General features: G+C 36.3%; 1 protein-coding gene across 1 annotated transcript in view; it reads left to right on the forward strand.

Moving 5' to 3' along the window:
- The window catches only part of CCDC148 (coiled-coil domain containing 148), a 235,562-nt gene that overhangs the window by 162,032 nt on the left and 58,988 nt on the right, over positions 1-14,542 (forward strand). The gene's annotated exons all lie outside the window — the stretch shown is intronic.

Raw genomic sequence — 14,542 nt, forward strand, 5'->3', positions numbered from 1 at the left:
CTAGGCTGTTAGGTGATAATGGTAATATTTCAGAAACATCTCTTCACTTTTGAAATTATTGTCATGATAAAAATCAAAGAATAATGTCTTTCCATAAACTATCCCTAGGAACTATTGTAAGAAACAAAATTACTGTGCTAGGTGAACCTTAAAATGCCTGATATGTAATATTGGCCCCAGTACCACCCTTTCACTAGATGTAGCATTTTGGATGGCTTGAATAACATAAAAACTACTCTGCATCACAGCGTTTTAGGAGGTTTTTTACTGTTTCATGCCTGGAGTTCTATGGGATCAAAGCAAGAATAGTTTCAGCCTCACTGTAAAAATAGAGATTTCAAGCAAGGCTTATATTAAAAGGAAACAGATTCTTTCCTTGCTCTAGCATGTTACATTTCTCTCCCAATTTTACTGGTTCCCAATCCGGCACTGAAGCCCCCACATTGTACTGCTGAAGGATGGGAAGCATTATCAGGAAAGTCAGAATAACTTCAACAGCCATGGCCCACCAGCCATGTGACCTTAAGCCTTACCTCTAAGATGTTTCTGGGGAGAAATCTGTCATTTTGTGATTTCTCAGCCTCAAGGGACATTATATCAGTAAATATCAATAGACCCAGGCATCAGTAGAACCTTGGCACTTATGTGGTTCCCCTTGACCTCAGGTGATTCGGCAAATACTCAGAATTACATTCATCCTACAGAAAACCAGGAGACAGCAAAAACAGTCTAAAATAAAAAAGAGTAGGTTATCATAAACAGAATGCAGCCTAGAGAGCTAGGCCAGTACTGCTTCCTAGAAGATTTAAGAAGCTCTGCTCTTTGGAGGGTGTCTTCTCAATTCATATCAAAGCTATTCTCTCAGTGTGGGAATCTGTGCATTCTTATGAGAACAATTTATCATGAAATCCCCTCCCCATTGTTTCTTAATCTAATAATATACTGACCTAAAGAGCTAAGAGTAGTGGGGTGGGTAGATAGGCACTGAAGAATGATAAAAAATAAATTCCCTATAAACTCTACTTCAAGATTGTTGGGACTGAAAGGGGCCAATGAATCACACCTGTGATAAGCGGGCTTCTAAGATAGGCTCCAAGATTTCCTGCCTTCCTGGGATACATATCCTTTATAATCACCAGGATTATAACTTCCATGGGTTAGGTTATGTTATATGGCACAGACAACCTTGGGAAAGGGAGATTACCCAGAAGGACTTGATCTAGTCACATGAGCTCTTTAAAAGTACAGAGTTTTCTTCGGCTTGTCACAAGAGGGGTCATCAGAGATTTAAAGCATGAAAAGGACATGACTAAATATTTTGGCTTGAAGATTGAGGAGGTCACATGGCAAGGGATGTGGGTAAACTCTAGCAGTGGAAAGTGGCCCTGGCTGACAGCCAGAAGGGAAATGGGAACCTGTAACCTATAGTCCTACAACTATGAGGAACTGAATTCTGCCGAAACCAAGAATGAGCTTGGAAACATATTTTCCTCTGAAGCTTCCAGGCGAGAACTCAGTGTTTTCAGCACCTTGATTTCGTTCTTGTGATATCATGGGCAAAGAGTTCAGGGACACCATGCTGGACTTCTGAGTTAAAGGAGTCTGAGTTCATAAGTAAGTTTGGTCTAAGCTGCTAAATTTTTGGTAAGTGTTACACAGCAGTTAAAAAACTAGTACGGTTTTTGGTATCTAGAAGTGAATTGTTGCCGTAACAAATACCTGAAAATGTGGAATGGAATTAGGAAGTGGGAAGAAGTAGGAAGAATTTTAGGAACATGACAGAAAAAAGTCTAGAATGCCTTGAACTGATTTAGTAAAGATGTGGCTCTGAGTCTCAGAAGGAAGTGACAAGCATGTTCTTCAAAACTGGAGAAAGGATCACTGTTATGTGGTGACAAGAAGCCTAAGGAATTAATTCTGCACTGCAGTTAGGTGGAAAACATTCCTGAGTAATGAACTTCATATGTGATGAGCAAAGAAGATTTCTGAAATGTTGAAGGTGTCACTAGGATTTTTTGCTGCTTACAGTAACAAGGAGAGATTTGGTGCTTTGGGAAAATTCTTAATCTATGTAAATGGCAAAAGACTCCAGAGTTAAGAGATTATTGCCACCATCATGCCATAGAGAAAAGGCTGAAAGTGTGAATATACAATCCTGTTACAGCATTGAAAAGATCACAGGGTCAGAGTATTCAGTCATATAAAAGGCCCTTCTAGGAGATTAAGGGTGTTTCTCTTAGATCTCAAACTAGAAAGCCTCTGGGAAGTTTAAGGGCAATTTCTCTCAGCTATCTCAATAGAAAACCAAGAGAGAGAGAAAGGATTATCTCAGAAAGACCTGTGGGTGTGTGACTTTTGTCTAATGGAGTGAATCCTCATAAAATCTGCAAAGGCTAACTTGATTCTTGTGACAATTTTTCAGAAACACTGCCAGCCTGACTGAAAGGGACAGAGTGAGTATGAAATGAAAGGAGGCTCCTGGACCTCCCAAAATTCTCTTGGCAGGAAGCAGGCTGATAAAACTACTTAGGAAGTTGGCATTCCTAATACTTCTACCACTGGACCAACCCACCCATCTAGGCTCAGGAAAATCTTGGCTTTACTTTTCACCACCTTATACATAGAATGGTTGTATCACCTTCCAGTAAGATATACTGACAGTAGATTGTATATAAATTCAAAGGGGTCACTAAAAGTCCTTTTTAGGATTATCATTCATCCATGTATTATTCATTTATTCATTAAGTATTACCAAGTGTCTTTAATGTGACACACATTATACCCAGTCTTTCATGAAATTGTAAGAGGTCACCCTACTCAAACAGAAGTTGCCCCTTTTCTGATATCCATCTATCTATCTATCTATCTATCTAGCTATCATTTATTTTAAATAGGCTCCGCACCCAGTGTGGAGCCCAATGTTAGGTTTGAAATCATGACCATAAGATGAAGACTGGAGCTGAGAGCAAGAGTTGGACAGTTAACCAACTGAGCCACCCAGCCACCACTTTGGTATCTTTTTAAAGGAATGTGTTTACCTGCTCCATCACAAAGATAATACACAATTCTTGGTTAGGTTAGTATAAGCTCTAACTAATAATACAGAAGGGTTTCTTTTATCTTCAAACTTTATGAGTAAGCAAAAGGGTTAACAGAAAAATTAAAAATACAAAGTGGAGTGAAAGATATATAGTTTGCAATTAGTTAAATTAAGCATGACTACGTATAGTAAATTAAATATATATGCATATATACACAGTATTTACAAATGGGTATATTTGTGTAGGTACATACATACACACACACATAAGAACAGTGTGACTTTCCTGCCTCTCTCACTGGGTACTGATTGCTTAGGGAGTTTAGGATGGTGCCTTTGCCTTCTTTTATGCCTAGACCTCCTCTTCTCTTATTTCCTGGTTCTGTATCAGCAAACCATACTTTGGGTATCTGTCCTCACATGATGGTCCATGCTAGTCTGATTACTCCCTAGTATGAATCCTCTGATGTCAATAAAAGTTATTAGTTTTGCTACCATTGATCAAAGTTCAGGCCTTAGCATATGAACATTTTGCCCTGACTGACTCCAGTAAGGTTCATCAAGTCTCTATTAATTTTTTCTTTTGGTTTAGGCTTTTAATTGCTACTGTATGCACTTGTGCACTGCAGGAACTGCAGAATATAGAACTGTCCTGTGCAATTTCCTTCAAATGCCTATGGCTGATTACCTTTTATTTCCAGTGCAAGCTTTGCTATTCCAGAGGGTGGGGGATATAGATTTAAGGACTTAGGTAATGGGGAAAAAGGATGTTTAAGATAAGAGCAATGCCTGGAAAACATCCCCTGACTGATTAAAGGAGTGTGTGTGTGTGCAAAAGAGAGCTAGTGATCTAACTGGATCCCACTTAGAACTAAAATAAATTAAGATATAAATACTGTAAATTTTGTAATGTATCACTGTAATGCAGTGGCTTTCAGGTGATCTAAATCTGCTTAAAGCACTTTTTTACATTTTCATAAATGGAGAATATGGAATACAAAAACTCTGATTGATGCCTTGGATCTTGAAAATATGTCTTTGAAACTCTCTGAACTCCAGTTTGATGTCTGCTCTAACATACACCCACCTAAACCTCTCACTTGCAAACATCCTCTTAAAGGAACCACCTGCTACTAAAGCCAAAGTGTTTCCATCTGGCTGAGGTTCAATCTGTTGAACTATTTCCCATCCTCAGTTTTGTGGTTCTCTCAATTACTAATTCCTAAAAGTGTGAAGTTGCAGTAAATATTTGAGGAGGTGTTTGTCTTTAATTATTGGTCTTTTTATTTGGGAATCTGATGAAATATCCCAACTGGGGAGCTATAAAACCTAGTGAGTAAAATAACTATCAGGATATTATAATCATCAGAAGGAGGACATAGTTAATATATATTTTATGTAAAACTGACTCCAAAGAAACTGGGGTTCAGAGTTTATTTTCTAAATTTTTAATATTAGTCCTCTGAATAATATTATTTAAATAAAGAAATTAATGTAATATGGGAAGTTTAATTATCCAAAAGAAATCAAAGATCATGTAATTTTAAAATGTTCATAACGTTCCTTATTTTGTTATTAAAATTTAGAAATGAACATTAACGTAAGCTTATTAACTGATTCTAACATTCTAATATGAGACTGAATGTAGAGCCAGCTATCAGTATATTAATGAACAGGTGACATAAAGGTAGGATGAAATAGGGCTACACTGAGACACATGATAAGTAAATTGTCAAAATTCAAAGACAAAGAATGAATTTTAAGAGCAGCAAGAAAAAAAGAGAGAACTTACATATAAGGGAACCCTGATAAGATCATAGGTAGGTTCCTCCACACAAACATTTCAGGCCAGGAGACAATGGAATGACATTAAAAAAAAACTGAAAGAAAATAATTGTCAATGCTGTCCTTCAGAAATGGAGGAATAAAGACTTCCAACAACAAAAGCCGAGGGAGTTCATTACCTCCAGACCTGCCTTATAAGAAATACTAAAGAGAGTTCTTGAGTGGAAGTAAAAGAATGCTAATTAACATAATAAAAACACAAAAAAGTAGCATAAACCTCACTGGTACTGGTAAATATATAGTCATTATTAGATTCTGCAATATAGTAATAGTGGTACATAACTCAAAACTCTAGCTTAAAAGTTAAAAAAAGAATATGGTAAAAAGCATCAATACAACGATCTGTTATTAGTTACACAACGAAAAGAAAACACCTGTAAATTGTAATAGCAATAACCTAAAATATGGGGGAGGAAAGACGTAAATGTGTAAAATATATTAATTCCATTGAAAGTAAGTTTTTATCAGTTTAAAATAGGTTTAATATAAATTTAATAGGGAGGCCTGGGGGATTCAGTTGGTTAAGCATCTACCTTTGGCTTAGGTCATGTTCTCAGGGTCCTGGAATCAAGTCCTGCATCAGCCTCTCTGCCCAGCAGGGAGCCTGCTTCTCTCTCTGTAGGCTACTCGCTCTGCTTGTGCTTGCTCTCTCTCTGCCTCTGAAAAATAAATAAATAAAATCTTTTAAAAAATGAAATAATAAATAAATAAATTCAATATATTTTATATAAGCCTCATGATAACCACAAAGGGAAATCTTACAGTAATTATACAAAAGAACATCATGAAGAAGTCAAAGCATATTAATACCAAGACATCAAAACTAAAAAAAAAAAAGATAAAAAAGAACAGTGGATCTACAAAATAACCAGAAAATAATAAACAAAATGACAATAGTAAGTTCTTACCTATGAAAAATTACTTTAAATGTAAACAGATTAAATTCCCCAATCAAAAGACATATAATGGCTGAATGGATTTAATAAAAAAAATAAAAATCCCACACCCAACAACATGCTGCCTACAAAAGACTCTTTTTAGCCTTAAAGATACATATAAACTGAGAGTGAAGGGATGGATAGAGACATTTCAAGCAAATGGTAATTAAAGCCAACCAACCAAACAACAAAAAACTAAACAAAACTGGAAGAGATTATGCTGAGTGAAATAAGTCAAGCAGAGAGAGTCAATTATCATATGGTTTCACTTATTTGTGGAGCATAACAAATAGCATGGAGGACATGGGGAGATAGGAGAAGGGAGTTGGGGCAAATTGGAAAGGGAGGTGAACCATGAGAGACTATGGATTCTAAAAAACAATCTGAGGGGTTTGAAGTGGCGGGGGGGTGGGAGTTTGGGGTACCAGGTGGTGGGTATTATAGAGGGCATGGATTGCGTGGAGCACTGGGTGTGGTGAAAAAATAATGAATACTGTTTTTCTGAAAATAAATTAATTAATTAAAAAAAAAATCAAACAAACACCCAGGGTTCCTGGGTGGCTCAATAGGTGCAGCAAGCGAGTAGAAAAAACTCTCCTGAAATATATATGGAAACACAGAAGACCCTGAATAGCTAAGGAAATCCTGAGAAAGAACAAAGCAGGAGGTATCATACTTCTTGATTTCAAGCTGTGCTATAAAGTTATAGTCATCAAAACATTGTGGTACTGGCATAAAAATAAGCAAATAGAATAATGAAATGAAATAGAAAGCCTAGAAATAAATTCAACCCTATATGGTCAGCTAACACTTGATAAGAGAGCCAAGAATACTCACTGGAGAAAAGATGGTCTCTTCAATAAATGTAGCTGGGATAATTGGATATTCACAAGTAAAAGAATGAAACTGGAACCATATATTCTACCACTCACAAAAAGTAACTCAAAATGGATTAAAGACTTAAATAAGACTTGAATCTGTGAAACTCTTAGAAAGAAACAGGAACAGAACTCCTTGACATGGGTCTTAATAATGATTTTTCATTATGAAACCTGAAGCACAAGCAACAAAAGATAAACAAGTGGGACTACATCAAACTAAAAGTTCTCAGTCAAAAGAAACTGCCAACAAAGCGAGAAGACAACCTATGGGATGAGAAAAAGTATTTGCAAACCATATATCTGATAAAGAGTTAATATCAAAAATATATATATTAAAAAAAACTCATACAACTTAACAGCAAAAACAAAATAACCCAATTAAAAATTTAGGCATTTTAAAAGGATCTAAACAGACATTTCTACAAGGAAGACATATAAAAGGCCAGAGGTACATGAAAAGATGCTCAACATCACTAGTCATTAGGGAAATGCAAATTAAAATCACAATGAGATATTGCCTAATGCTCTTTAGAATGGCCATCATCAAAAAGACAAGAAGAAAAAACACTGGCATGGATGTGGAGAAAAGGAAACACTTGTGCACTGGTGGTGAGATTATGTGAATTGGTACAGCCACTATGGAAAACAATATGGAAGATCCAAAAAAATTAAAAATAGAACTATCATATAATCCAGAAATTCCACTTTTGAGGCTGTATTCAAAGGTATCAAAAATACGAACTCCGGGACACCTGGGTGTCTCTGTTGGTTAAGTGACTGCCTGCAGCTCAGGTCATGATGCTGGAGTCCCAGGATCAAGTCCTGCATTGGGCTCCCTGCTCTGCAGAGAGTCTGCTTCTCCCTTTAACCCTCCCCTCATCTCATTCTCTCTCTCTCCCTCTCTCAAATAAATAAATAAAATCTTTATTATTTTTAAAAAGATATTTATTTATTTATTTAAGTTATTTATTTATTTATTAATACATTTAAATTTATTTAAATTTATTAAATTTAAAATTATTAATAAATAAATAAAATCTTTATTATTTTTTAAAAGATATTTATTTATTTTTAAAAAGATATTTATTTATTTATTTGAGAGAGGGAGAGAGAGCATGAGAGGGGAGAAGGTCAGAGAGAGAAGCAGATTCCTTGTTGGGCAGGGAGCCCCATGTGGGACTCAATCCTGGGACTCCGGGATCATGACCTGAGCTGAAGGCAGTCGCTTAACCAACTGAGCCACCCAGGCACCCTAAATAAAATACTTTTAAAAACACTAACTCAAAAAGATATCTACACCCCCATGTTCAAAGCACCATTATTTACAATAGTCAAGATATGGAAACAACCTAAGTATTCATCAATGGATGAATGAATAAAGAAGTCATGGTATATAAACACAATGGAATATTTTCAGCTACTAAGAATGGGGAAATAACACTGCAAATAACCATTTGCAATGACTTGGATGGACATTGAAAGCATTATGCTAAATGAAGTAAGACAGAAAGTGAAATCATAATGCTAAGTGTAATCAGAGAAAGTAATTATGCTAAATGAAGTCAGAGAAAGGTAAATACTATATGATCTCACTTGTGTGGAATCTTAAAAAAATATCTCTGATAAAGAGATCAGACTTATGATCACAAGGAGGGGTGGCAGGAGGGGACATTAATGGAAGATTGTCAGAAGGTACAAACTTTCAGTTATAAGAACGACACATTACAGATATTTAATGTACAACATGGTGTCCATAGGTAACACTGGTGTATACAAAGTTGTTAAGAGAGTAAATCTTGGGACACCTGGGTGGCTCAGTTGGTTGAGCCGCTGCCTTTGGCTGGGGTTATAATCCCAGGATCTTGGGATCAAGTCCCGCATCAGATTCCTTGCTTGGCGGGAAGTCTGCTTCTCTCTCCGCCTCTGCCTGCCACTCTGCCTGTTTGTGCGTTCTCTCTCTCTCTCTCTCTCTCTCTCTGACAAATAAATAAATAATTAAAAATCTTTAAAAGAGAGTAAATCTTAAGAGTTCTCATCACAAGGAGAAAATAATATTTTCCCTTTATTCTTTTCTTCTTTCTTCTCCTTTTATTGTATCCATATGAGAAATTGGGTGTTAGTTGAACCTATTATGGTAATCATCTTACAATATGTAAATCATACCATCATACTACACACCTGAAAGTTATAGAAGGATGTATGCCAATTATTTCTCAATAAAACTGGAAAAAAATGAAATTTTCTACTAGAACTTTTCTTTGAAAAGTAAAACTAAAACAAAAACGTGATGATAGGATCTTCCTACTTTTTGTCAGGACACAGTTTTAAGAAAAAGTCAGATGGAGAGGGGGAAAAAAAGCAGCCTGGATTAGTCAAGAGCCAGATGTATGTTTCTTTGGAAGAGGTTTTTCAATAAGCAGTTCTAAAATGTTTTAAAATTAACCCCAGGTATCAATTTTTGGATATATCTTCTGTCTAGGTCTTGGTTATTCATGGTGATTTGATTTAATTAATAGACATCGATACAATGCTTGCTTCATGCAAGGTCCTGTTCTATGTTCATTTAATCTTCTTTACAACCCTAAGGGCAAGGTACTAATGTGATCTTCATTTTATAAAAGAAAAACCTGAGACACATAGAAGGTACGTAATTTCCCCAAAGTCATACAACCATAAAGAGGTTCAGAATTTGAACTCAGCAGGACTAACACCACATTTCGTGATTCTAAACACTGTGCTATGCTGTGTACCATTGTGATTGCTGTTTGCTATTAGTTTTGTGATTAATAAATTTTGAGAAAAGTCAGTTTAAAACTTTTTGCTTTAGGGTCATTTTCATGGTGTTGGTCCTGTCCTAGATTACTCAGAGTTTCTAAATAGGTAGGAAACTGATTTTAGAACTCTTTAATCGTCTGCTTACTAGGAGTATTTGTTGTTCTATATGTGCAAACAGTTTCACTGTGTCTGTCTCCTTTTTCCTCTTAATATTTCTTCAGGATTTCTCTCCTTGGGCTAATGAACCACTGTGACTAAACAATTTACAAGAAACCACACAATTCCCCCAAGTATTTATTTAAACTCCGGCTAGCTAACATACAGTACAATATTATTTCAGGTGTAGAATGTGGTGATTCATCACTTACATACACCATTATAGTTTGATCACAATTGAAGTATCAAGTGTTATGAATGGATTTTAAAAACCACTTTCGTTGCTTCTTTGGTGCTCTTCTTTTGTTAAGGAGACCAAAGAAAATAATGATTTCCATGTGATTTTTTTTTTAAACTTTTGGTATCTTACTTAACAAGAAGACAATCTCCACAGGCTTCCAGTATCACATCTACCAACCTATCAGAATTTGTACCCATTACCCACTTTCCCTTTTACAATGCATGAAGTATCTGTGCTCCTAAAGCCAGCCCCTTCATACACTACACCCTATCCTCTCTCTCCTATTCAAGGTCAGCCCAGTCTCTCTCCCACCACCATTTCTCTCTTCTCTTCTAGATCTTTCCTATTAACCTACAAATATTCCATTATGACTTCTATTTAAAAAAAAAATACTCTCCTTTGACCCCATACCTCCTCCCTTAGAAATTGTACCATTCTATAGTCTACACACTGTCTCCAGCTTCTTTCCATTCACTCTCTCATGGGCTGTTTTGTCCTACCACTCCAGCAAAGCTGTGGTTACCAAGGTCATCATTGATCCTATATTGCTCATTCCAGGAATTAGTTCTCAGTCCTCACTTTATTTGAACTATTGAAACAGAAGTGATCACCACCTCCTCCTTGGAAAACTTGATACTTGGCTCTCCCGAAGCCATTCTCTCTGCTTTTATCTCCCCTTGCTCTTTTACTTCACTGGTTTCTCCTTCTCAATAAACTTGGATGGATCCTCCACATCATTCTAACTTCTGGGCCTTGGAGTGCCCTGAGGGCTCTAAGTATATGTACTTCCTAGGTGATCTCAATCAATGCAGTATTATTTAGATGTCATTTAGATGCTGACAATAGCAATTAACATCTCTGGTCTAGGCTTCTCTCCTGAACTCCAAATTCATGCATACTATTGCCTCAGATATAGTACGCCCAAAATGTATTCTGGTTTTTCCCTGCAGGCCTACCCCTTTCCCAGTTTTCTTTTTCTCAACAAATGGAAACTATTCTCCTAGTGCTCCAACCAAAAGCCTTAGTATTATCTTTGACTCTTTCTTTTCCCCTTGCACACCTCCTACCGATAACTTCATCTATTGTCATAAACAAAGGCTTTACCTTTTAAATCGGAACTATTATAATAACTTCTTAATCTCTTAATTTCTCTGCCTCCTTCTTTTCCATTCCCATTCTCCTTCTCCAGGCTATTTTCCACACAGCAGTCAAAGAAATGTTTTTAAAATTCATGCCAGATTATGTCACTTCCTGCATTACATTCTATATCTCTCGGATCTTATATCCTGCCACTTTCCCCCTAACTCATCTTGTGCCAGCCATACCAGTCTACTTCCTCCTCTTCCAACACCCTGGCACATGTCGTCTTAGGCTTCTGCAGTGGCTGTTCTGCTGCCTGGAATACTACCCTTCCAGATGTCTTCATAACTCACTCTCACTTCATTCAGGGTCTCACTTCAATATCGTGTTATCAGAGACAAACCTCATCCTCAATTACCAAACTTAAAATAGCACCCTCTTTTTCTGTCACTTTGTTCATTTGCCCTACTTTTATTATTTTCTTAGCACTTATCATCCCACCTGATACCCATTTATTTATCTATTGACTGTTTTCTCTTTCTCTTCTACAATAAAAAAAGAGGGTTTTTTCAATTTTTGTAGTTTTATCTCCAGTGCCTGACACAAGGCACTCAACAAATAATAGTTGAATAAATGAATATAATGAAAGAGCAGTATGCAGCTGTACTTTAATGCTGAGGAAAATATGCTGAACTAGGAGGACCTAACAAGGCAGGTGACCTTGGGGGGTGCCTAGGTTTCTTAGTCATTAAGTATCTGCCTTTGGCTCAGGTCTTGATCCCAGGGTCCTGCGCTCAAGCCCCACATCAGGCTCTCTGCTCAGCCGGAAACCTGCTTCCCCACCCCCATTCCTCTTGCTTGTGTTCCTATTCTTGGTGTCTTTCTCTCTGTGTCAAATAAATAAATAAAATATTAAAAAAAAAAAAAGGTGGGTGACCTTGGGCAAGTTATACAGCTCTGTGGGATTTTGCCTCCTCAATTGTAAAATGAGGTGTTTGGATTAAATGATTGCTAAAATCACCTCAGCTCTAAGAAGTTATGATTGACTGACTCTGAGGTTTGATTACTTTCCACTTTTCAGTCTCCGTGACACCTCAGGTTGTGAAATACAACATCCTCAGTATATATACTCCCTTCCTAATGAACAGTGAAAAGAGAGAAATTAAACAAGATTACAGACAAATTCATTTTAGCAATATCAACATATGACATGATCATTATGTAATATTTCAATGCCCATACTGAAAATAGACTTTATTTTTAAAGAAGACATGACAGTAATTTTTTAATCCACCTGGCATTTCAATTAAGAGGGAGATAACTAATGTGTTTACCCCAAAACACTTCCTTGGCTCATCATTGTTCTAAGGGCATAAGACTATATCACAGCACAAAACAGCTATTGCCAATTCAAGTAGACAGCTCTTCTGTGGAAAAATGATCTCACAAATGACCAAAGTGAACACCACCTAAAAGAGATTAATATAATTTATCTATGCATATAGACATCACCTACTTCCATGCAAATTATAAAAGAGGCATTAACACAACTGTGCTGAACATCCTCCCCTTGGGTCATATCTACTCTCCGTTTTTTTTAGTTGTCTTGTACTCCCTTGCCCTCTGGCTTCTGGTCAGATTCAGTCAAAATGGAACACTAGAGATGGGGATGAGAAAGGAGACTGACATTGGAAGAGTTGTTTCCCCAGCTCCTAGCTCTGCAGAGTTGTGATGACCAGCTGTGTCCTCCACCAAAGTTCTCAGCCCCTCCTGTCCGGTGGCCCTCCTCACACAGCTTTCTCTGACTCTAGTATTGGTGATAAAGGAGCTTAGCTATTGCATGATGTCTTATGATTGCCCTGAATTCCAACTCTCCTTTGTCAATTGTCCCCTTATTAGATTCTTCTTCATTTATTCTAATTTTGAGCATGCCATCTGTTTCCTATTAAGAATCATTAAAATAGAAAATTAGTAAGAGAATGTAAGACAAAAAATTAAGAGGATGGGAATATAGTTATGTCAGCAAACCAGGACTAAAAAGGGGTGCTGTAATTGAACATGGTTAAAGTTAAAAGGAAGCTTTTAGCTCTTATTTGCTAATAATAGACAACATCCTAGCACATCAGGAGCTGACAGCATGTACTGGGGGGGAGGGAAGCAAACCACCCAGTGGATAGCATTTTTAGTAGAACTGCTTTACAGAAGAATCTAAATCAATCCTCATATGATATTGCATCAACCTTTATAAGGCCTAGGATATAAAATTAAACCATAGTCCTGTGAAACTTTCTCTAGAAAGTGAAAATGATGCTGCATGCAAGAGTGATAAAAAGTGAAAATGTTATATACAGGAATATACAATGTTCTTGTCATCTGACTTGCTATAGAAATAGAGTTTGGAAATTTCGGGAATGAATAATAGTCATGTCCCTTAGACGTTCCTTCTAAACACTGTTTTTTTTTTTGTTGGCCAGACTTTCAAAACACATACTTTTGTAATTGTATTTATGTCTATTGTAGATAGTTTGGAAAATACAAATAAGCACACAGACTACAATAAAAGTCACCCCAATTCCTAAACCAGTACTAAAAGAAAATTATAAAGTGTTCTTATATTCCTTTTTCTACATACATGGGGAATTTAACTTAACTAGAATCATACTACATATATTATTTTTAACCTATTTTAAAAATTTATCAATAAATCTTATATATTTCCCCTGTTTTCCTACCACATATTTTTTAGTGTTTACATAGTGTTTCATCATGTAAAATATTGCATTTAACCACTTTCTTATTTTGGAGTATTAAATTATTTCCAACCTTTCACCATTTTAAGGCTGCAATGAATATACTGATACCTAAGTCTTTGCATATGTCCCTGCTTATTAATTCTAAACTTTGTTTCTTAATTTTTGAGGCTTTTTGCTAGTGATTTTCTTACTTATTCTTTAGAAAGAGTGTGTCAATCTATCCTCTTACCAGTGGTGGATGTTTATCAGGCTGGAGATTGGTGGCAAAAATCTTCAAGTTTAGGATACTGGTAAATAGCTGAAATACAAATAGTCTGAATTGTGGACTGAAAGGAGATCTATTCAAATAACCAGGCAGGAAGTTTGCAGATTTGATTTTCTATTTCGATTTCTTACCCATATAAAAAGTGTTCAAATGTTTGCATAAAATTACTTTGCAATGCAAAGTAATTCTTTTGGGGCTGAATTTTTATTGAGAAGCTTCACCAGGTCCTGGGTTGAAGCCCACAGAGCTCTCTATACCATAAACTATAGAAGAGATGATGTTGGCTGAAAGGTTTTGAGGATAGAGTGACAGAATGTCCCTCTCTAGAAGAAGAAAAACATCTTTAATCTGACCCTCACAGATGACCGACCTTGAGAAATACCATACCCCCAGGCTTTTTTGAGATTAAATGCACTTCTACCCCACACATGAGTTAGTGGAGTGAACCACTGATTGTTTGTTGTCTGTTTTTATTGTCTAATTGAATACTTTTTTAGTAGTTTTGGTTTTATATAAGTTGAAATAAGAAGAGTTTTGTGCAGTGTTGCTTTTCCATATTGTTTGTCGC

This window comes from Mustela putorius, unplaced genomic scaffold (assembly GCF_011764305.1).
Source record: "Mustela putorius furo isolate JIRA1106 unplaced genomic scaffold, ASM1176430v1.1 tig00003869_pilon_pilon_pilon, whole genome shotgun sequence".
In the NCBI taxonomy this organism is placed as follows: Eukaryota; Metazoa; Chordata; class Mammalia; order Carnivora; family Mustelidae; genus Mustela; species Mustela putorius.